Source organism: Dendrobates tinctorius, unplaced genomic scaffold (genome assembly GCF_039654945.1).
Source record: "Dendrobates tinctorius isolate UK_male_01 unplaced genomic scaffold, ASM3965494v1 ptg000011l, whole genome shotgun sequence".
NCBI lineage: Eukaryota > Metazoa > Chordata > Amphibia > Anura > Dendrobatidae > Dendrobates > Dendrobates tinctorius.
In genome coordinates, this window is record NW_027361679.1 from 120333684 (window position 1) to 120357617 (window position 23934).

The window sequence follows — 23934 nt, forward strand, 5'->3', positions numbered from 1 at the left end:
GAGGCTGGGCCAGTACCGGCATGGGAGACTGGCTGGGAATCCCTGGTCCTGTTGACATTTTGTACGTTTTATTTCCAAGCTTGCCCTTCCGAGTTTATCCTTCTTGAAAAGAACGTCAGAGATGGCACGCTTCTGTCAACGGCCATTCTAAGCTGAATATGCATGCCCTCGTCAGATCGCAGACGCTAAGCAGCTTGAGGCAGGGCCAGTACCGGCATGCGAGACTGGCTGGGAATCCCTGGTCCTGTTGACATTTTGTACGGTTTTTTTCCAAGCTTGCCCTTCCGAGTTTATCCTTCTTGAAAAGAACGTCAGAGATGGCACGCTTCCGTCAACGGCCATTCTAAGCTGAATATGCATGCCCTCGTCAGATCGCAGCAGCTAAGCAGCTTGAGGCTGGGCCAGTACCAGAATGGGAGACTGGCTGGGAATCCCTGGTCCTGTTGACATTTTGTACGTGTTTTTTCCAAGCTTGCCCTTCCGAGTTTATCCTTCTTGAAAAAAACGTCAGAGATGGCATGCTTCCGTCAACGGCCATTCTAAGCTGAATATGCCTTCCCTCGTCAGATCGCAGCCGCTAAGCAGCTTGAGGCTGGGCCAGTACCGGCATGGGAGACTGGCTGGGAATCCCTGGTCCTGTTGACATTTTGTACGTTTTATTTCCAAGCTTGCCCTTCCGAGTTTATCCTTCTTGAAAAGAACGTCAGAGATGGCACGCTTCCGTCAACGGCCATTCTAAGCTGAATATGCATTCCCTCGTCAGATCGCAGCCTCTAAGCAGCTTGAGGCCGGGCCAGTACCGGCATGGGAGACTGGCTGGGAATCCCTGGTCCTGTTGACATGATGTATGTTTTTTTTCCAAGCTTGCCCTTCCGAGTTTATCCTTCTTGAAAAAATCGTCAGAGATGGCACGCTTCCATCATCGGCCATTCTAAGCTGAATATGCATGCCCTCGTCACATCGCAGCCGCTAAGCAGCTTGAGGCCGGGCCAGTACCGGCATGGGAGACTGGCTGGGAATCCCTGGTCCTGTTGACATTTTGTACGTTTTTTTTCCAAGCTTGCCCTTCCGAGTTTATCCTTCGTGAAAAAAACGTCAGAGATGGCACGCTTCCGTCAATGGCCATTCTAAGCTGAATATGCCTGCCCTCGTCAGATCGCAGCCGCTAAGCAGCTTGAGGCCGGGCCAGTACCGGCATGGGAGACTGGCTGGGAATCCCTGGTCCTGTTGACATTTTGTACGTTTTTTTTCCAAGCTTGCCCTTCCGAGTTTATCCTTCTTGAAAAGAACGTCAGAGATGGCAAGCTTCTGTCAACGGCCATTCTAAGTTGAATATGCATGCCCTCGTCAGATCGCAGCCGCTAAGCAGCTTGAGGCCGGGCCAGTACCGGCATGGGAGACTGGCTGGGAATCCCTGGTCCTGTTGACATTTTGTACGTTTTTTTTCCAAGCTTGCCCTTCCGAGTTTATCCTTCTTGAAAAGAACGTCAGAGATGGCACGCTTCCGTCAACGGCCATTCTAAGCTGAATATGCATGCCCTCGTCAGAGCGCAGCCGCTAAGCAGCTTGAGGCAGGGCCAGTACCGGCATGGGAGACTGGCTGGGAATCCCTGATCCTGTTGACATTTTGTACGTTTTATTTCCAAGCTTGCCCTTCCGAGTTTATCCTTCTTGAAAAGAACGTCAGAGATGACACGCTTCCGTCAATGGCCATTCTAAGCTGAATATGCATGCCCTCGTCAGATCGCAGCCGCTAAGCAGCTTGAGGCAGGGCCAGTACCGGCATTCGAGACTGGCTGGGAATCCCTGGTCCTGTTGACATTTTGTACGTTTTTTTTCCAAGCTTGCCCTTCCGAGTTTATCCTTCTTGAAAAGAACGTCAGAGATGGCACGCTTCCGTCAACGGCCATTCTAAGCTGAATATGCATGCCCTCGTCAGATCGCAGCCGCTTAGCAGCTTGAGGCCGGGCCAGTACCGGCATGGGAGACTGGCTGGGAATCCCTGGTCCTGTTGACATTTTGTACGTTTTTTTTCCAAGCTTGCCCTTCCGAGTTTATCCTTCTTGAAAAAAACGTCAGAGATGGCACGCTTCCGTCAACGGCCATTCTAAGCTGAATATGCCTGCCCTCATCAGATCGCAGCCGCTAAGCAGCTTGAGGCCGGGCCGGTACCGGGATGGGAGACTTGCTGGGAATCCCTGGTCCTGTTGACATTTTGTACGTTTTATTTCCAAGCTTGCCCTTCCGAGTTTATCCTTCTTGAAAAGAACGTCAGAGATGGCACGCTTCCGGCAACGGCCATTCTAAGCTGAATATGCATTCCCTCGTCAGATCGCAGCCTCTAAGCAGCTTGAGGCCGGGCCAGTGCTAGCATGGGAGACTGGCTGGGAATCCCTGGTCCTGTTGACATTCTGTATGTTTTTTTTCCAAGCTTGCCCTTCCGAGTTTATCCTTCTTGAAAAAATCGTCAGAGATGGCACGCTTCCATCATCGGCCATTCTAAGCTGAATATGCATGCCCTCGTCACATCGCAGCCGCTAAGCAGCTTGAGGCCGGGCCAGTACCGGCATGGGAGACTGGCTGGGAATCCCTGGTCCTGTTGACATTTTGTACGTTTTTTTTCCAAGCTTGCCCTTCCGAGTTTATGCTTCTTGAAAAGAACGTCAGAGATGGCATGCTTCCGTCAACGGCCATTCTAAGCTGAATATGCATGCCCTTGTCAGATCGCAGCCGCTAAGCAGCTTGAGGCCGGGCCAGTACCGGCATGGGAGACTGGCTGGGAATCCCTGGTCCTGTTGACATTTTGTACGTTTTTTTTCCAAGCTTGCCCTTCCGAGTTTATCCTTCTTGAAAAAAACGTCAGAGATGGCACGCTTCCGTCAACGGCCATTCTAAGCTGAATATGCCTGCCCTCGTCAGATCGCAGCCGCTAAGCAGCTTGAGGCCGGGCCAGTACCGGAATGGGAGACTGGCTGGGAATCCCTGGTCCTCTTGACATCTTGTACGTTTTTTTTCCAAGCTTGCCCTTCCGAGTTTATCCTTCTTGAAAAGAACGTCAGAGATGGCAATCTTCTGTCAACGGCCATTCTAAGCTGAATATGCATGCCCTCGTCAGATCGCAGCCGCTAAGCAGCTTGAGGCCGGTCCATTACTGGCATGGGAGACTGGCTGGGAATCCCTGGTCCTGTTGACATTTTGTACGTTTTTTTTCCAAGCTTGCCCTTCCGAGTTTATCCTTCTTGAAAAGAACGTCAGAGATAGCACGCTTCCGTCAACGGCCATTCTAAGCTGAATATGCATGCCCTCGTCAGATCGCAGCCGCTAAGCAGCTTGAGGCCGGGCCAGTACCGGCATGGGAGACTGGCTGGGAATCCCTGATCCTGTTGACATTTTGTACGTTTTATTTCCAAGCTTGCCCTTCCGAGTTTATCCTTCTTGAAAAGAACGTCAGAGATGACACGCTTCCGTCAACGGCCATTCTATGCTGAATATGCATGCCCTCGTCAGATCGCAGCCGCTAAGAAGCTTGAGGCAGGGCCAGTACCGGCATGCGAGACTGGCTGGGAATCCCTGGTACTGTTGACATTTTTTACGTTTTTTTTCCAAGCTTGCCCTTCCGAGTTTATCCTTCTTGAAAAGAACGTCAGAGATGGCACGCTTCCGTCAACGGCCATTCTATGCTGAATATGCATGCCCTCGTCAGATCGCAGCCGCTAAGCAGCTTGAGGCAGGGCCAGTACCGGCATGGGAGACTGGCTGGGAATCCCTGGTCCTGTTGACATTTTGTACGTTTTTTTTCCAAGCTTGCCCTTCCGAGTTTATCCTTCTTGAAAAAAACGTCAGAGATGGCACGCTTCCGTCAACGGCCATTCTAAGCTGAATATGCCTGCCCTCATCAGATCGCAGCCGCTAAGCAGCTTGAGGTCGGGCCAGTGCCGGCATGGGAGACTGGCTGGGAATCCCTGGTCCTGTTGACATTTTGTACGTTTTTTTTCCAAGCTTGCCCTTCCGAGTTTATCCTTCTTGAAAAGAACGTCAGAGATGGCACGCTTCCGTCAACGGCCATTCTAAGCTGAATTTGCATGCCCTCGTCAGATCGCAGCAGCTTGAGGCCGGGCCAGTCCCGGCATGGGAGACTGGCTGGGAATCCCTGGTCCTGTTGACATTTTGTACGTTTTATTTCCAAGCTTGCCCTTCCGAGTTTATCCTTCTTGAAAAGAACATCAGAGATGGCACGCTTCCATCAACGGCCATTCTAAGCTGAATATGCATGCCCTCGTCAGATCGCAGCCGCTAAGCAGCTTGAGGCCGGGCCAGTACCGGCATGGGAGACTGGCTGGGAATCACTGGTACTGTTGACATTTTGTACGTTTTATTTCCAAGCTTGCCCTTCCGAGTGTATCCTTCTTGAAAAGAACGTCAGAGATGACACGCTTCCGACAACGGCCATTCTAAGCTGAATATGCATGCCCTTGTCAGATCGCAGCCGCTAAGCAGCTTGAGGCAGGGCCAGTACCGGCATGGGAGACTGGCTGGGAATCCCTGGTCCTGTTGACATTTTGTACGTTTTATTTCCAAGCTTGCCCTTCCGAGTTTATCCTTCTTGAAAAGAACGTCAGAGATGGCACGCTTCTGTCAACGGCCATTCTAAGCTGAATATGCATGCCCTCGTCAGATCGCAGCCGCTAAGCAGCTTGAGGCAGGTCCAGTACCGGCATGCGAGACTGGCTGGGAATCCCTGGTCCTGTTGACATTTTGTACGTTTTTTTTCCAAGCTTGCCCTTCCGAGTTTATCCTTCTTGAAAAGAACGTCAGAGATGGCACGCTTCCGTCAATGGCCATTCTAAGCTGAATATGCATGCCCTCGTCAGATCGCAGCCGCTAAGCAGCTTGAGGCTGGGCCAGTACCGGCATGGGAGACTGGCTGGGAATCTCTGGTCCTGTTGACATTTTGTACGTTTTTTTTCCAAGCTTGCCCTTCCGAGTTTATCCTTCTTGAAAAAAACGTCAGAGATGGCACGCTTCCGTCAACGGCCATTCTAAGCTGAATATGCCTGCCCTCGTCAGATCGCAGCCGCTAAGCAGCTTGAGGCTGGGCCAGTACCGGCATGGGAGGCTGGCTGGGAATCCCTGGTCCTGTTGAAATTTTGTACGTTTTATTTCCAAGCTTGCCCTTCCGAGTTTATCCTTCTTGAAAAGAACGTCAGAGATGGCACGCTTCCGTCAACGGCCATTCTAAGCTGAATATGCATTCACTCGTCAGATCGCAGCCTCTAAGCAGCTTGAGGCCGGGCCAGTACCGGCATGGGAGACTGGCTGGGAATCCCTGGTCCTGTTGACATTCTGTATGTTTTTTTTCCAAGCTTGCCCTTCCGAGTTTATCCTTCTTGAAAAAAACGTCAGAGATGGCACGCTTCCGTCATCGGCCATTCTAAGCTGAATATGCATGCCCTCGTCACATCGCAGCCGCTAAGCAGCTTGAGGCCGGGCCATTACTGGCATGGGAGACTGGCTGGGAATCCCTGGTCCTGTTGACATTTTGTACGTTTTTTTTCCAAGCTTGCCCTTCCGAGTTTATCCTTCTTGAAAAGAACGTCAGAGATGGCACGCTTCCATCAATGGCCATTCTAAACTGAATATGCATGCCCTCGTCACATCGCAGCCGCTAAGCAGCTAGAGGCTGGGCCAGTACCGGCAGGGGAGACTGGCTGGGAATCCCTGGTCCTGTTGACATTTTGTATGTTTTATTTCCAAGCTTGCCCTTCCGAGTTTATCCTTCTTGAAAAAAACGTCAGAGATGGCACGCTTCCGTCAACGGACATTCTAAGCTGAATATGCATTCCCTCGTCAGATCGCAGCCTCTAAGCAGCTTGAGGCCGGGCCAGTACCGGCATGGGAGACTGGCTGGGAATCCCTGGTCCTGTTGACATTCTGTATGTTTTTTTTCCAAGCTTGCCCTTCCGAGTTTATCCTTCTTGAAAAAAACGTCAGAGATGGCACGCTTCCATCAACGGCCATTCTAAGCTGAATATGCATGCCCTCGTCACATCGCGGCCGCTAAGCAGCTTGAGGCCGGGCCAGTACCGGCATGGGAGACTGGCTCGGAATCCCTGGTCCTGTTGACATTTTGTTCGTTTTTTTTCCAAGCTTGCCCTTCCGAGTTTATCCTTCTTGAAAAGAACGTCAGAGATGGCACGCTTCCGTCAACGGCCATTCTAAGCTGAATATGCATGCCCTTGTCAGATCGCAGCCGCTAAGCAGCTTGAGGCCGGGCCAGTACCGGCATGGGAGACTGGCTGGGAATCCCTGGTCCTGTTGACATTTTGTACGTTTTTTTTCCAAGCTTGCCCTTCCGAGTTTATCCTTCTTGAAAAGAACGTCAGAGATGGCACGCTTCCGTCAACGGCAATTCTAAGCTGAATATGCATGCCCTCGTCAGATCGCAGCCGCTAAGCAGCTTGAGGCTGGGCCAGTACCGGCATGGGAGACTGGCTGGGAATCTCTGGTCCTGTTGACATTTTGTACGTTTTTTTTCCAAGCTTGCCCTTCCGAGTTTATCCTTCTTGAAAAAAACGTCAGAGATGGCACGCTTCCGTCAACGGCCATTCTAAGCTGAATATGCCTGCCCTCGTCAGATCGCAGCTGCTAAGCAGCTTGAGGCTGGGCCAGTACCGGCATGGGAGGCTGGCTGGGAATCCCTGGTCCTGTTGACATTTTGTACGTTTTATTTCCAAGCTTGCCCTTCCGAGTTTATCCTTCTTGAAAAGAACGTCAGAGATGGCACGCTTCCGTCAACGGCCATTCTAAGCTGAATATGCATTCACTCGTCAGATCGCAGCCTCTAAGCAGCTTGAGGCCCGGCCAGTACCGGCATGGGAGACTGGCTGGGAATCCCTGGTCCTGTTGACATTCTGTATGTTTTTTTTCCAAGCTTGCCCTTCCGAGTTTATCCTTCTTGAAAAAAACGTCAGAGATGGCACGCTTCCGTCATCGGCCATTCTAAGCTGAATATGCATGCCCTCGTCACATCGCAGCCGCTAAGCAGCTTGAGGCCGGGCCATTACCGGCATGGGAGACTGGCTGGGAATCCCTGGTCCTGTTGACAATTTGTACGTTTTTTTTCCAAGCTTGCCCTTCCGAGTTTATCCTTCTTGAAAAGAACGTCAGAGATGGCACGCTTCAATCAATGGCCATTCTAAACTGAATATGCATGCCCTCGTCACATCGCAGCCGCTAAGCAGCTAGAGGCTGGGCCAGTACCGGCAGGGGAGACTGGCTGGGAATCCCTGGTCCTGTTGACATTTTGTATGTTTTATTTCCAAGCTTGCCCTTCCGAGTTTATCCTTCTTGAAAAAAACGTCAGAGATGGCACGCTTCCGTCAACGGCCATTCTAAGCTGAATATGCATTCCCTCGTCAGATCGCAGCCTATAAGCAGCTTGAGGCCGGGCCAGTACCGGCATGGGAGACTGGCTGGGAATCCCTGGTCCTGTTGACATTCTGTATGTTTTTTTTCCAAGCTTGCTCTTCCGAGTTTATCCTTCTTGAAAAAAACGTCAGAGATGGCACGCTTCCATCATCGGCCATTCTAAGCTGAATATGCATGCCCTCGTCACATCGCGGCCGCTAAGCAGCTTGAGGCCGGGCCAGTACCGGCATGGGAGACTGGCTCGGAATCCCTGGTCCTGTTGACATTTTGTACGTTTTTTTTCCAAGCTTGCCCTTCCGAGTTTATCCTTCTTGAAAAGAACGTCAGAGATGGCACGCTTCCGTCAACGGCCATTCTAAGCTGAATATGCATGCCCTTGTCAGATCGCAGCCGCTAAGCAGCTTGAGGCCGGGCCAGTACCGGCATGGGAGACTGGCTGGGAATCCCTGGTCCTGTTGACATTTTGTACGTTTTTTTTCCAAGCTTGCCCTTCCGAGTTTATCCTTCTTGAAAAAAACGTCAGAGATGGCACGCTTCCGTCAACGGCCATTCTAAGCTGAATATGCCTTCCCTCGTCAGATCGCAGCCGCTAACCAGCTTGAGGCCGGGCCAGTACCGGCATGGGAGACTGGCAGGGAATCCCTGGTCCTGTTGACATTTTGTACGTTTTTTTTCCAAGCTTGCCCTTCCGAGTTTATCCTTCTTGAAAAGAACGTCAGAGATGGCAAGCTTCTGTCAACGGCCATTCTAAGCTGAATATGCATGCCCTCGTCAGATCGCAGCCGCTAAGCAGCTTGAGGCCGGGCCAGTACCGGCATGGGAGACTGGCTGGGAATCCCTGGTCCTGTTGACATTTTGTACGTTTTTTTTCCAAGCTTGCCCTTCCGAGTTTATCCTTCTTGAAAAAAACGTCAGAGATGGCACGCTTCCGTCAACGGCCATTCTAAGCTGAATATGCCTTCCCTCGTCAGATCGCAGCCGCTAACCAGCTTGAGGCCGGGCCAGTACCGGCATGGGAGACTGGCAGGGAATCCCTGGTCCTGTTGACATTTTGTACGTTTTTTTTCCAAGCTTGCCCTTCCGAGTTTATCCTTCTTGAAAAGAACGTCAGAGATGGCAAGCTTCTGTCAACGGCCATTCTAAGCTGAATATGCATGCCCTCGTCAGATCGCAGCCGCTAAGCAGCTTGAGGCCGGGCCAGTACCGGCATGGGAGACTGGCTGGGAATCCCTGGTCCTGTTGACATTTTGTACGTTTTTTTTCCAAGCTTGCCCTTCCGAGTTTATCCTTCTTGAAAAGAACGTCAGAGATGGCACGCTTCCGTCAACGGCCATTCTAAGCTTAATATGCATGCCCTCGTCAGATCGCAGCCGCTAAGCAGCTTGAGGCAGGGCCAGTACCGGCATGGGAGACTGGCTGGGAATCCCTGATCCTGTTGACATTTTGTACGTTTTATTTCCTAGCTTGCCCTTCCGAGTTTATCCTTCTTGAAAAGAACGTCAGAGATGACACGCTTCCGTCAACGGCCATTCTAAGCTGAATATGCATGCCCTCGTCAGATCGCAGCCGCTAAGCAGCTTGAGGCAGGGCCAGTACCGGCATGCGAGACTGGCTGGGAATCCCTGGTCCTGTTGACATTTTGTACGTTTTTTTTCCAAGCTTGCCCTTCCGAGTTTATCCTTCTTGAAAAGAACGTCAGAGATGTCACGCTTCCATCAACGGACATTCTAAGCTGAATATGCCTGCCCTCGTCAGATCGCAGCAGCTAAGCAGCTTGAGGCCGGGCCAGTACTGGCATGGGAGACTGGCTGGGAATCCCTGTTCCTGTTGACATTTTGTACGTTTTTTTTCCAAGCTTGCCCTTCCGAGTTTATCCTTCTTGAAAAGAACGTCAGAGATGGCACTCTTCCGTCAACGGCCATTCTAAGCTGAATATGCATTCCCTCGTCAGATCGCAGCCGCTAAGCAGCTTGAGGCTGGGCCAGTACCTGCATGGGAGACTGGCTGGGAATCCCTGGTCCAGTTGACATTTTGTACGTTTTTTTTCCAAGCTTGCCCTTCCGAGTTTATCCTTCTTGAAAAGAACGTCAGTGATGGCACGCTTCCGTCAACGGCCATTCTAAGCTGAATATGCATGCCCTCGTCAGATCGCAGCAGCTTGAGGCCGGGCCAGTACCGGCATGGGAGACTGGCTGGGAATCACTGGTCCTGTTGACATTTTGTACGTTTTATTTCCAAGCTTGCCCTTCCGAGTGTATCCTTCTTGAAAAGAACGTCAGAGATGACACGCTTCCGTCAACGGCCATTCTAAGCTGAATATGCATGCCCTTGTCAGATCGCAGCCGCTAAGCAGCTTGAGGCAGGGCCAGTACCGGCATGGGAGACTTGCTGGGAATCCCTGGTCCTGTTGACATTTTGTACGTTTTATTTCCAAGCTTGCCCTTCCGAGTTTATCCTTCTTGAAAAGAACGTCAGAGATGGCACGCTTCCGTCAACGGCCATTCTAAGCTGAATATGCATTCCCTCGTCAGATCGCAGCCTCTAAGCAGCTTGAGGCCGGGCCAGTACCGGCATGGGAGACTGGCTGGGAATCCCTGGTCCTGTTGACATTCTGTATGTTTTTTTTCCAAGCTTGCCCTTCCGAGTTTATCCTTCTTGAAAAAAATGTCAGAGATGGCACGCTTCCATCATCGGCCATTCTAAGCTGAATATGCATGCCCTCGTCACATCGCAGCCGCTAAACATCTTGAGGCTGGGCCAGTACCGGCATGGGAGACTGGCTGGGAATCCCTGGTCCTGTTGACATTTAGTACGTTTTATTTCCAAGCTTGACCTTCCGAGTTTATCCTTCTTGAAAAGAACGTCAGAGATGGCACGCTTCCGTCACCGGCCATTCTAAGCTGAATATGCATGCCCTCGTCAGATCGCAGCCGCTAAGCAGCTTGAGGCCGGGCCAGTACCGGCATGGGAGACTGGCTGGGAATCCCTGGTCCTGTTGACATTTTGTACGTTTTTTTTCCAAGCTTGCCCTTCCGAGTTTATCCTTCTTGAAAAAAACGTCAGAGATGGCACGCTTCCGTCAATGGCCATTCTAAGCTGAATATGCCTGCCTTCGTCAGATCGCAGCAGCTTGAAGCCGGGCCAGTACCGGCATGGGAGACTGGCTGGGAATCCCTGGTCCTGTTGACATTTTGTACGTTTTTTTTCCAAGCTTGCCCTTCCGAGTTTATCCTTCTTGAAAAAAACATCAGAGATGGCACGCTTCCGTCAACGGCCATTCTAAGCTGAATATGCCTGCCCTCGTCAGATCGCAGCCGCTAAGCAGCTTGAGGCCGGGCCAGTACCGGCATGGGAGACTGGCTGGGAATCCCTGGTCCTGTTGACATTTTGTACGTTTTTTTTCCAAGCTTGCCCTTCCGAGTTTATCCTTCTTGAAAAGAACGTCAGAGATGGCACGCTTCCGTCAACGGCCATTCTAAGCTGAATATGCATTCCCTCGTCAGATCGCAGCCGCTAAGCAGCTTGAGGCTGGGCCAGTACCTGCATGGGAGACTGGCTGCGAATCCCTGGTCCTGTTGACATTTTGTACGTTTTTTTTCCAAGCTTGCCCTTCCGAGTTTATCCTTCTTGAAAAGAACGTCAGAGATGGCACGCTTCCGTCAACGGCCATTCTAAGCTGAATATGCATGCCCTCGTCAGATCGCAGCAGCTTGAGCCCGGGCCAGTACCGGCATGGGAGACTGGCTGAGAATCCCTGGTCCTGTTGACATTTTGTACGTTTTTTTTCCAAGCTTGCCCTTCCGAGTTTATCCTTCTTGAAAAGAACGTCAGAGATGGCACGCTTCCGTCAACGGCCATTCTAAGCTGAATATGCATTCCCTCGTCAGATCACAGCCGCTAAGCAGCTTGAGGCTGGGCCAGTACCTGCATGGGAGACTGTCTGGGAATCCCTGGTCCTGTTGACATTTTGTACGTTTTTTTTCCAAGCTTGCCCTTCCGAGTTTATCCTTCTTGAAAAGAACGTCAGAGATGGCACACTTCCGTCAACGGCCATTCTAAGCTGAATATGCATGCCCTCGTCAGATCGCAGCAGCTTCAGGCCGGGCCAGTACCGGCATGGGAGACTGGCTGGGAATCCCTGGTCCTGTTGACATTTTGTACGTTTTATTTCCAAGCTTGCCCTTCCGAGTTTATCCTTCTTGAAAAGAACATCAGAGATGGCACGCTTCCATCAACGGGCATTCTAAGCTGAATATGCATGCCCTCGTCATTTCGCAGCCGCTAAGCAGCTTGAGGCCGGGCCAGTACCGGCATGGGAGACTGGCTGGTAATCACTGGTCCTGTTGACATTTTGTACGTTTTATTTCCAAGCATGCCCTTCCGAGTGTATCCTTCTTGAAAAGAACGTCAGAGATGACACGCTTCCGTCAACGGGCATTCTAAGCTGAATATGCATGCCCTTGTCAGATCGCAGCCGCTAAGCAGCTTGAGGCAGGGCCAGTACCGGCATGGGAGACTTGCTGGGAATCCCTGGTCCTGTTGACATTTTGTACGTTTTATTTCCAAGCTTGCCCTTCCGAGTTTATCCTTCTTGAAAAGAACATCAGAGATGGCACGCTACCGTCAACGGCCATTCTAAGCTGAATATGCATTCCCTCGTCAGATCGCAGCCTCTAAGCAGCTTGAGGCCGGGCCAGTACCGGCATGGGAGACTGGCTGGGAATCCCTGGTCCTGTTGACATTCTGTATGTTTTTTTTCCAAGCTTGCCCTTCCGAGTTTATCCTTCTTGAAAAAAATGTCAGAGATGGCACGCTACCATCATCGGCCATTCTAAGCTGAATATGCATGCCCTCGTCACATCGCAGCCGCTAAGCAGCTTGAGGCTGGGCCAGTACCGGCATGGGAGACTGGCTGGCAATCCCTGGTCCTGTTGACTTTTTGTACGTTTTTTTTCCAAGCTTGCCCTTCCGAGTTTATCTTTCTTGAAAAGAACGTCAGAGATGGCACGCTTCCGTCAACGGCCATTCTAAGCTGTATATGCATGCCCTCGTCACATCGCAGCCGCTAAGCAGCTTGAGGCCGGGCCAGTACCGGCATGGGAGACTGGCTGGAAATCCCTGATCCTGTTGACATATTGTACATTTTATTTCCAAGCTTGCCCTTCCGAGTTTATCCTTCTTGAAAAGAACGTCAGAGATGACACGCTTCCGTCAACGGCCATTCTAAGCTGAATATGCATGCCCTCGTCAGATCGCAGCCGCTAAGCAGCTTGAGGCAGGGCCAGTACCAGCATGCGAGACTGGCTGGGAATCCCTGGTCCTGTTGACATTTTGTACGTTTTTTTTCCAAGCTTGCCCTTCCGAGTTTATCCTTCTTGAAAAGAACGTCAGAGATGGCACGCTTCCGTCAACGGCCATTCTAAGCTGAATATGCATGCCCTCCTCAGATCGCAGCCGCTAAGCAGCTTGAGGCCGGGCCAGTACCGGCATGGTAGACTGGCTGGGAATCCCTGGTCCTGTTGACATTTTGTACGTTTTTTTTCCAAGCTTGCCCTTCTGAGTTTATCCTTCTTGAAAAGAACGTCAGAGATGGCACGCTTCCGTCAACGGCCATTCTAAGCTGAATATGCATTCCCTCGTCAGATCGCAGCCGCTAAGCAGCTTGAGGCTGGGCCAGTACCTGCATGGGAGACTGTCTGGGAATCCCTGGTCCTGTTGACATTTTGTACGTTTTTTTTCCAAGCTTGCCCTTCCGAGTTTATCCTTCTTGAAAAGAACGTCAGAGATGGCACACTTCCGTCAACGGCCATTCTAAGCTGAATATGCATGCCCTCGTCAGATCGCAGCAGCTTCAGGCCGGGCCAGTACCGGCATGGGAGACTGGCTGGGAATCCCTGGTCCTGTTGACATTTTGTACGTTTTATTTCCAAGCTTGCCCTTCCGAGTTTATCCTTCTTGAAAAGAACATCAGAGATGGCACGGTTCCATCAACGGGCATTCTAAGCTGAATATGCATGCCCTCGTCAGATCGCAGCCGCTAAGCATCTTGAGGCCGGGCCAGTACCGGCATGGGAGACTGGCTGGGAATCACTGGTCCTGTTGACATTTTGTACGTTTTATTTCCAAGCTTGCCCTTCCGAGTTTATCCTTCTTGAAAAGAACATCAGAGATGGCACGGTTCCATCAACGGGCATTCTAAGCTGAATATGCATGCCCTCGTCAGATCGCAGCCGCTAAGCAGCTTGAGGCAGGGCCAGTACCGGCATGGGAGACTTGTTGGGAATCCCTGGTCCTGTTGACATTTTGTACGTTTTATTTCCAAGCTTGCCCTTCCGAGTTTATCCTTCTTGAAAAGAACATCAGAGATGGCACGCTACTGTCAACGGCCATTCTAAGCTGAATATGCATTCCCTCGTCAGATCGCAGCCTCTAAGCAGCTTGAGGCCGGGCCAGTACCGGCATGGGAGACTGGCTGGGAATCCCTGGTCCTGTTGACATTCTGTATGTTTTTTTTCCAAGCTTGCCCTTCCGAGTTTATCCTTCTTGAAAAAAATGTCAGAGATGGCACGCTTCCATCATCGGCCATTCTAAGCTGAATATGCATGCCCTCGTCACATCGCAGCCGCTAAGCAGCTTGAGGCTGGGCCAGTACCTGCATGGGAGACTGGCTGGGAATCCCTGGTCCTGTTGACTTTTTGTACGTTTTTTTTCCAAGCTTGCCCTTCCGAGTTTATCCTTCTTGAAAAGAACGTCAGAGATGGCACGCTTCCGTCAACGGCCATTCTAAGCTGTATATGCATGCCCTCGTCAAATCGCAGCCGCTAAGCAGCTTGAGGCCGGGCCAGTACCGGCATGGGAGACTGGCTGGAAATCCCTGATCCTGTTGACATATTGTACATTTTATTTCCAAGCTTGCCCTTCCGAGTTTATCCTTCTTGAAAAGAACATCAGAGATGACACGCTTCCGTCAACGGCCATTCTAAGCTGAATATGCATGCCCTCATCAGATCGCAGCCGCTAAGCAGCTTGAGGCAGGGCCAGTACCGGCATGCGAGACTGGCTGGGAATCCCTGGTCCTGTCGACATTTTGTACGTTTTTTTTCCAAGCTTGCCCTTCCGAGTTTATCCTTCTTGAAAAGAACGTCAGAGATGGCACGCTTCCGTCAACGGCCATTCTAAGCTGAATATGCATGCCCTCCTCAGATCGCAGCCGCTAAGCAGCTTGAGGCCGGGCCAGTACCGGCATGGGAGACTGGCTGGGAATCACTGGTCCTGTTGACATTTTGTACGTTTTATTTCCAAGCATGCCCTTCCGAGTGTATCCTTCTTGAAAAGAACATCAGAGATGACACGCTTCCGTCAACGGGCATTCTAAGCTGAATATGCATGCCCTTGTCAGATCGCAGCCGCTAAGCAGCTTGAGGCAGGGCCAGTACCGGCATGGGAGACTTGCTGGGAATCCCTGGTCCTGTTGACATTTTGTACGTTTTATTTCCAAGCTTGCCCTTCCGAGTTTATCCTTCTTGAAAAGAACATCAGAGATGGCACGCTGCTGTCAACGGCCATTCTAAGCTGAATATGCATTCCCTCGTCAGATCGCAGCCTCTAAGCAGCTTGAGGCCGGGCCAGTACCGGCATGGGAGACTGGCTGGGAATCCCTGGTCCTGTTGACATTCTGTATGTTTTTTTTCCAAGCTTGCCCTTCCGAGTTTATCCTTCTTGAAAAAAATGTCAGAGATGGCACGCTTCCATCATCGGCCATTCTAAGCTGAATATGCATGCCCTCGTCACATCGCAGCCGCTAAGCAGCTTGAGGCTGGGCCAGTACCGGCATGGGAGACTGGCTGGGAATCCCTGGTCCTGTTGACTTTTTGTACGTTTTTTTTCCAAGCTTGCCCTTCCGAGTTTATCCTTCTTGAAAAGAACGTCAGAGATGGCACGCTTCCGTCAACGGCCATTCTAAGCTGTATATGCATGCCCTCGTCACATCGCAGCCGCTAAGCAGCTTGAGGCCGGGCCAGTACCGGCATGGGAGACTGGCTGGAAATCCCTGATCCTGTTGACATATTGTACATTTTATTTCCAAGCTTGCCCTTCCGAGTTTATCCTTCTTGAAAAGAACGTCAGAGATGACACGCTTCCGTCAACGGCCATTCTAAGCTGAATATGCATGCCCTCGTCAGATCGCAGCCGCTAAGCAGCTTGAGGCAGGGCCAGTACCGGCATGCGAGACTGGCTGGGAATCCCTGGTCCTGTTGACATTTTGTACGTTTTTTTTCCAAGCTTGCCCTTCCGAGTTTATCCTTCTTGAAAAGAACGTCAGAGATGGCACGCTTCCGTCAACGGCCATTCTAAGCTGAATATGCATGCCCTCCTCAGATCGCAGCCGCTAAGCAGCTTGAGGCCGGGCCAGTACCGGCATGGGAGACTGGCTGGGAATCCCTGGTCCTGTTGACATTTTGTACGTTTTTTTTCCAAGCTTGCCCTTCCGAGTTTATCCTTCTTGAAAAAAACGTCAGAGATGGCACGCTTCCGTCAATGGCCATTCTAAGCTGAATATGCCTTCCCTCGTCAGATCGCAGCCGCTAAGCAGCTTGAGACTGGGCCAGTACCGGCATGGGAGACTGGCTGGGAATCCCTGGTCCTGTTGACATTTTGTACGTTTTATTTCCAAGCTTGCCCTTCCGAGTTTATCCTTCTTGAAAAGAACGTCAGAGATGGCACGTTTCCGTCAACGGCCATTCTAAGCTGAATATGCATTCCCTCGTCAGATCGCAGCCTCTAAGCAGCTTGAGGCCGGGCCAGTACCGGCATGGGAGACTGGCTGGGAATCCCTGGTCCTGTTGACATTCTGTATGTTTTTTTTCCAAGCTTGCCCTTCCGAGTTTATCCTTCTTGAAAAGAACGTCAGAGATGGCACGCTTCCGTCAACGGCCATTCTAAGCTGAATATGCATTCCCTCGTCAGATCGCAGCCTCTAAGCAGCTTGAGGCCGGGCCAGTACCGGCATGGGAGACTGGCTGGGAATCCCTGGTCCTGTTGACATTCTGTATGTTTTTTTTCCAAGCTTGCCCTTCCGAGTTTATCCTTCTTGAAAAAAATGTCAGAGATGGCACGCTCCCATCATCGGCCATTCTAAGCTGAATATGCATGCCCTCGTCACATCGCAGCCGCTAAACATCTTGAGGCTGGGCCAGTACCGGCATGGGAGACTGGCTGGGAATCCCTGGTCCTGTTGACATTTAGTACGTTTTATTTCCAAGCTTGACCTTCCGAGTTTATCCTTCTTGAAAAGAACGTCAGAGATGGCACGCTTCCGTCACCGGCCATTCTAAGCTGAATATGCATGCCCTCGTCAGATCGCAGCCGCTAAGCAGCTTGAGGCCGGGCCAGTACCGGCATGGGAGACTGGCTGGGAATCCCTGGTCCTGTTGACATTTTGTACGTTTTTTTTCCAAGCTTGCCCTTCCGAGTTTATCCTTCTTGAAAAAAACGTCAGAGATGGCACGCTTCCGTCAACGGCCATTCTAAGCTGAATATGCCTGCCTTCGTCAGATCGCAGCAGCTTGAAGCCGGGCCAGTACCGGCATGGGAGACTGGCTGGGAATCCCTGGTCCTGTTGACATTTTGTACGTTTTTTTTCCAAGCTTGCCCTTCCGAGTTTATCCTTCTTGAAAAAAACATCAGAGATGGCACGCTTCCGTCAACGGCTGTTCTAAGCTGAATATGCCTCCCCTCGTCAGATCGCAGCCGCTAAGCAGCTTGAGGCCGGGCCAGTACCGGCATGGGAGACTGGCTGGGAATCCCTGGTCCTGTTGACATTTTGTACATTTTTTTTCCAAGCTTGCCCTTCCGAGTTTATCCTTCTTGAAAAGAACGTCAGAGATGGCACGCTTCCGTCAACGGCCATTCTAAGCTGAATATGCATTCCCTCGTCAGATCGCAGCCGCTAAGCAGCTTGAGGCTGGGCCAGTACCTGCATGGGAGACTGGCTGCGAATCCCTGGTCCTGTTGACATTTTGTACGTTTTTTTTCCAAGCTTGCCCTTCCGAGTTTATCCTTCTTGAAAAGAACGTCAGAGATGGCACGCTTCCGTCAACGGCCATTCTAAGCTGAATATGCATGCCCTCGTCAGATCGCAGCAGCTTGAGCCCGGGCCAGTACCGGCATGGGAGACTGGCTGGGAATCCCTGGTCCTGTTGACATTTTGTACGTTTTTTTTCCAAGCTTGCCCTTCCGAGTTTATCCTTCTTGAAAAGAACGTCAGAGATGGCACGCTTCCGTCAACGGCCATTCTAAGCTGAATATGCATTCCCTCGTCAGATCACAGCTGCTAAGCAGCTTGAGGCTGGGCCAGTACCTGCATGGGAGACTGTCTGGGAATCCCTGGTCCTGTTGACATTTTGTACGTTTTTTTTCCAAGCTTGCCCTTCCGAGTTTATCCTTCTTGAAAAGAACGTCAGAGATGGCACACTTCCGTCAACGGCCATTCTAAGCTGAATATGCATGCCCTCGTCAGATCGCAGCAGCTTCAGGCCGGGCCAGTACCGGCATGGGAGACTGGCTGGGAATCCCTGGTCCTGTTGACATTTTGTACGTTTTATTTCCAAGCTTGCCCTTCCGAGTTTATCCTTCTTGAAAAGAACATCAGAGATGGCACGCTTCCATCAACGGGCATTCTAAGCTGAATATGCATGCCCTCGTCAGATCGCAGCCGCTAAGCAGCTTGAGGCCGGGCCAGTACCGGCATGGGAGACTGGCTGGTAATCACTGGTCCTGTTGACATTTTGTACGTTTTATTTCCAAGCATGCCCTTCCGAGTGTATCCTTCTTGAAAAGAACGTCAGAGATGACACGCTTCCGTCAACGGGCATTCTAAGCTGAATATGCATGCCCTTGTCAGATCGCAGCCGCTAAGCAGCTTGAGGCAGGGCCAGTACCGGCATGGGAGACTTGCTGGGAATCCCTGGTCCTGTTGACATTTTGTACGTTTTATTTCCAAGCTTGCCCTTCCGAGTTTATCCTTCTTGAAAAGAACATCAGAGATGGCACGCTACCGTCAACGGCCATTCTAAGCTGAATATGCATTCCCTCGTCAGATCGCAGCCTCTAAGCAGCTTGAGGCCGGGCCAGTACCGGCATGGGAGACTGGCTGGGAATCCCTGGTCCTGTTGACATTCTGTATGTTTTTTTTCCAAGCTTGCCCTTCCGAGTTTATCCTTCTTGAAAAAAATGTCAGAGATGGCACGCTTCCATCATCGGCCATTCTAAGCTGAATATGCATGCCCTCGTCACATCGCAGCCGCTAAGCAGCTTGAGGCTGGGCCAGTACCGGCATGGGAGACTGGCTGGCAATCCCTGGTCCTGTTGACTTTTTGTACGTTTTTTTTCCAAGCTTGCCCTTCCGAGTTTATCTTTCTTGAAAAGAACGTCAGAGATGGCACGCTTCCGTCAACGGCCATTCTAAGCTGTATATGCATGCCCTCGTCACATCGCAGCCGCTAAGCAGCTTGAGGCCGGGCCAGTACCGGCATGGGAGACTGGCTGGAAATCCCTGATCCTGTTGACATATTGTACATTTTATTTCCAAGCTTGCCCTTCCGAGTTTATCCTTCTTGAAAAGAACGTCAGAGATGACACGCTTCCGTCAACGGCCATTCTAAGCTGAATATGCATGCCCTCGTCAGATCGCAGCCGCTAAGCAGCTTGAGGCAGGGCCAGTACCAGCATGCGAGACTGGCTGGGAATCCCTGGTCCTGTTGACATTTTGTACGTTTTTTTTCCAAGCTTGCCCTTCCGAGTTTATCCTTCTTGAAAAGAACGTCAGAGATGACACGCTTCCGTCAACGGCCATTCTAAGCTGAATATGCATGCCCTCGTCAGATCGCAGCCGCTAAGCAGCTTGAGGCAGGGCCAGTACCGGCATGCGAGACTGGCTGGGAATCCTTGGTCCTGTTGACATTTTGTACGTTTTTTTTCCAAGCTTGCCCTTCCGAGTTTATCCTTCTTGAAAAGAACGTCAGAGATGGCACGCTTCCGTCAACGGCCATTCTAAGCTGAATATGCATGCCCTCCTCAGATCGCAGCCGCTAAGCAGCTTGAGGCCGGGCCAGTACCGGCATGGGAGACTGGCTGGGAATCACTGGTCCTGTTGACATTTTGTACGTTTTATTTCCAAGCATGCCCTTCCGAGTGTATCCTTCTTGAAAAGAACGTCAGAGATGACACGCTTCCGTCAACGGGCATTCTAAGCTGAATATGCATGCCCTTGTCAGATCGCAGCCGCTAAGCAGCTTGAGGCAGGGCCAGTACCGGCATGGGAGACTTGCTGGGAATCCCTGGTCCTGTTGACATTTTGTACGTTTTATTTCCAAGCTTGCCCTTCCGAGTTTATCCTTCTTGAAAAGAACATCAGAGATGGCACGCTACTGTCAACGGCCATTCTAAGCTGAATATGCATTCCCTCGTCAGATCGCAGCCTCTAAGCAGCTTGAGGCCGGGCCAGTACCGGCATGGGAGACTGGCTGGGAATCCCTGGTCCTGTTGACATTCTGTATGTTTTTTTTCCAAGCTTGCCCTTCCGAGTTTATCCTTCTTGAAAAAAATGTCAGAGATGGCACGCTTCCATCATCGGCCATTCTAAGCTGAATATGCATGCCCTCGTCACATCGCAGCCGCTAAGCAGCTTGAGGCTGGGCCAGTACCGGCATGGGAGACTGGCTGGGAATCCCTGGTCCTGTTGACTTTTTGTACGTTTTTTTTCCAAGCTTGCCCTTCCGAGTTTATCCTTCTTGAAAAGAACGTCAGAGATGGCACGCTTCCGTCAACGGCCATTCTAAGCTGTATATGCATGCCCTCGTCACATCGCAGCCGCTAAGCAGCTTGAGGCCGGGCCAGTACCGGCATGGGAGACTGGCTGGAAATCCCTGATCCTGTTGACATATTGTACATTTTATTTCCAAGCTTGCCCTTCCGAGTTTATCCTTCTTGAAAAGAACGTCAGAGATGACACGCTTCCGTCAACGGCCATTCTAAGCTGAATATGCATGCCCTCGTCAGATCGCAGCCGCTAAGCAGCTTGTGGCAGGGCCAGTACCGGCATGCGAGACTGGCTGGGAATCCCTGGTCCTGTTGACATTTTGTACGTTTTTTTTCCAAGCTTGCCCTTCCGAGTTTATCCTTCTTGAAAAGAACGTCAGAGATGGCACGCTTCTGTCAACGGCCATTCTAAGCTGAATATGCATGCCCTCCTCAGATCGCAGCCGCTAAGCAGCTTGAGGCCGGGCCAGTACCGGCATGGGAGACTGGCTGGGAATCCCTGGTCCTGTTGACATTTTGTACGTTTTTTTTCCAAGCTTGCCCTTCCGAGTTTATCCTTCTTGAAAAAAACGTCAGAGATGGCACGCTTCCGTCAATGGCCATTCTAAGCTGAATATGCCTGCCCTCGTCAGATCGCAGCCGCTAAGCAGCTTGAGGCTGGGCCAGTACCGGCATGGGAGACTGGCTGGGAATCCCTGGTCCTGTTGACATTTTGTACGTTTTATTTCCAAGCTTGCCCTTCCGAGTTTATCCTTCTTGAAAAGAACGTCAGAGATGGCACGTTTCCGTCAACGGCCATTCTAAGCTGAATATGCATTCCCTCGTCAGATCGCAGCCTCTAAGCAGCTTGAGGCCGGGCCAGTACCGGCATGGGAGACTGGCTGGGAATCCCTGGTCCTGTTGACATTCTGTATGTTTTTTTTCCAAGCTTGCCCTTCCGAGTTTATCCTTCTTGAAAAAAACGTCAGAGATGGCACGCTTCCGTCATCGGCCATTCTAAGCTGAATATGCATGCCCTCGTCACATCGCAGCCGCTAAGCAGCTTGAGGCCGGGCCAGTACCGGCATGGGAGACTGGCTGGGAATCCCTGGTCCTGTTGACATTTTGTACGTTTTTTTTCCAAGCTTGCCCTTCCGAGTTTATCCTTCTTGAAAAGAACGTCAGAGATGGCACGCGTCCGTCAACGGCCATTCTAAACTGAATATGCATGCCCTCGTCACATCGCAGCCACTAAGCAGCTTGAGGCCGGGCCAGTACCGGCATGGGAGACTGGCTGGGAATCCCTGGTCCTGTTGACATTTTGTACGTTTTATTTCCAAGCTTGCCCTTCCGAGTTTATCCTTCTTGAAAAAAACGTCAGAGATGGCACGCTTCCGTCAACGGCCATTCTAAGCTGAATATGCATTCCCTCGTCAGATCGCAGCCTCTAAGCAGCTTGAGGCCGGGCCAGTACCGGCATGGGAGACTGGCTGGGAATCCCTGGTCCTGTTGACATTCTGTATGTTTTTTTTCCAAGCTTGCCCTTCCGAGTTTATCCTTCTTGAAAAAATCGTCAGAGATGGCACGCTTCCATCATCGGCCATTCTAAGCTGAATATGCATGCCCTCGTCACATCGCAGCCACTAAGCAGCTTGAGGCCGGGCCAGTACCGGCATGGGAGACTGGCTGGGAATCCCTGGTCCTGTTGACATTTTGTACGTTTTTTTTCCAAGCTTGCCCTTCCGAGTTTATCCTTCTTGAAAAGAACGTCAGAGATGGCACACTTCTGTCAACGGCCATTCTAAGCTGAATATGCATGCCCCTGTCAGAGCGCAGCCGCTAAGCAGCTTGAGGCCGGGCCAGTACCGGCATGGGAGACTGGCTGGGAATCCCTTGGCCTGTTGACATTTTGTACGTTTTTTTTCCAAGCTTGCCCTTCCGAGTTTATCCTTCTTGAAAAAAACGTCAGAGATGGCACGCTTCCGTCAACGGCCATTCTAAGCTGAATATTCCTGCCCTCGTCAGATCGCAGCCGCTAAGCAGCTTGAGGCCGGGCCAGTACCGGCATGGGAGACTGGCTGGGAATCCCTGGTCCTCTTGACATTTTGTACGTTTTTTTTCCAAGCTTGCCCTTCCGAGTTTATCCTTCTTGAAAAGAACGTCAGAGATGGCAAGCTTCTGTCAATGGCCATTCTAAGCTGAATATGCATGCCCTCGTCAGATTGCAGCCGCTAAGCAGCTTGAGGCCGGGCCAGTACCGGCATGGGAGACTGGCTGGGAATCCCTGGTCCTGTTGACAATTTGTACGTTTTTTTTCCAAGCTTGCCCTTCCGAGTTTATCCTTCTTGAAAAGAACGTCAGAGATGGCACACTTCCGTCAACGGCCATTCTAAGCTGAATATGCATGCCCTCATCAGATCGCAGCCGCTAAGCAGCTTGAGGCCGGGCCAGTACCGGCATGGGAGACTGGCTGGGAATCCCTGGTCCTGTTGACATTTTGTACGTTTTTTTTCCAAGCTTGCCCTTCCGAGTTTATCCTTCTTGAAAAGAACGTCAGAGATGGCACTCTTCCGTCAACGGCCATTCTAAGCTGAATATGCATTCCCTCGTCAGATCGCAGCCGCTAAGCAGCTTGAGGCTGGGCCAGTACCTGCATGGGAGACTGGCTGGGAATACCTGGTCCTGTTGACATTTTGTACGTTTTATTTCCAAGCTTGCCCTTCCGAGTTTATCCTTCTTGAAAAGAACATCAGAGATGGCACGCTTCCGTCAACGGCCATTCTAAGCTGAATATGCATGCCCTCGTCAGATCGCAGCCGCTAAGCAGCTTGAGGCCGGGCCAGTACCGGCATGGGAGACTGGCTGGGAATCACTGGTCCTGTTGACATTTTGTACGTTTTATTTCCAAGCTTGCCCTTCCGAGTGTATCCTTCTTGAAAAGAACGTCAGAGATGACACGCTTCCGTCAACGGCCATTCTAAGCTGAATATGAATGCCCTTGTCAGATCGCAGCCGCTAAGCAGCTTGAGGCAGGGCCAGTACCGGCATGGGAGACTTGCTGGGAATCCCTGGTCCTGTTGACATTTTGTACGTTTTATTTCCAAGCTTGCCCTTCCGAGTTTATCCTTCTTGAAAAGAACTTCAGAGATGGCACGCTTCCGTCAACGACCATTCTAAGCTGAATATGCATTCCCTCGTCAGATCGCAGCCGCTAAGCAGCTTGAGGCCGGGCCAGTACCGGCGTGGGAGACTGGCTGGGAATCCCTGGTCCTCTTGACATTTTGTACGTTTTTTTTCCAAGCTTGCCCTTCCGAGTTTATCCTTCTTGAAAAGAACGTCAGAGATGGCAAGCTTCTGTCAACGGCCATTCTAAGCTGAATATGCATGCCCTCGTCAGATCGCAGCCGCTAAGCAGCTAGAGGCCGGGCCAGTACGGCATGGGAGACTGCCTGGGAATCCCTGGTCCTGTTGACATTTTGTACGTTTTTTTTCCAAACTTGCCCTTCCGAGTTTATCCTTCTTGAAAAGAACGTCAGAGATGGCACGCTTCCGTTAACGGCCATTCTAAGCTGAATATGCATGCCCTCGTCAGATCGCAGCCGCTAAGCAGCTTGAGGCCGGGTCAGTACCGGCATGGGAGACTGGCTGGGAATCCCTGATCCTGCTGACATTTTGTACGTTTTATTTCCAAGCTTGCCCTTCCGAGTT

General features: G+C 51.2%; 10 pseudogenes; all 10 read left to right on the top strand.

The window, feature by feature from the left end:
* The first annotated feature begins 330 nt into the window (after positions 1-330).
* On the top strand, positions 331-449 carry LOC141058889 (5S ribosomal RNA; annotated as a pseudogene).
* A 665-nt stretch (positions 450-1114) lies between these two features.
* LOC141058594 (5S ribosomal RNA) lies at positions 1115-1233 on the top strand (annotated as a pseudogene).
* Positions 1234-2094: 861 nt separating this feature from the next.
* LOC141051616 (5S ribosomal RNA) lies at positions 2095-2213 on the top strand (annotated as a pseudogene).
* A 665-nt stretch (positions 2214-2878) lies between these two features.
* LOC141056667 (5S ribosomal RNA) lies at positions 2879-2997 on the top strand (annotated as a pseudogene).
* A 5165-nt stretch (positions 2998-8162) lies between these two features.
* Positions 8163-8281, top strand: LOC141055083 (5S ribosomal RNA; annotated as a pseudogene).
* A 273-nt stretch (positions 8282-8554) lies between these two features.
* LOC141055092 (5S ribosomal RNA) lies at positions 8555-8673 on the top strand (annotated as a pseudogene).
* Positions 8674-9142: 469 nt separating this feature from the next.
* LOC141051849 (5S ribosomal RNA) lies at positions 9143-9261 on the top strand (annotated as a pseudogene).
* Positions 9262-10694: 1433 nt separating this feature from the next.
* On the top strand, positions 10695-10813 carry LOC141058272 (5S ribosomal RNA; annotated as a pseudogene).
* Positions 10814-20838: 10025 nt separating this feature from the next.
* On the top strand, positions 20839-20957 carry LOC141051332 (5S ribosomal RNA; annotated as a pseudogene).
* Positions 20958-22602: 1645 nt separating this feature from the next.
* LOC141059115 (5S ribosomal RNA) lies at positions 22603-22721 on the top strand (annotated as a pseudogene).
* Positions 22722-23934: the final 1213 nt, after the last annotated feature.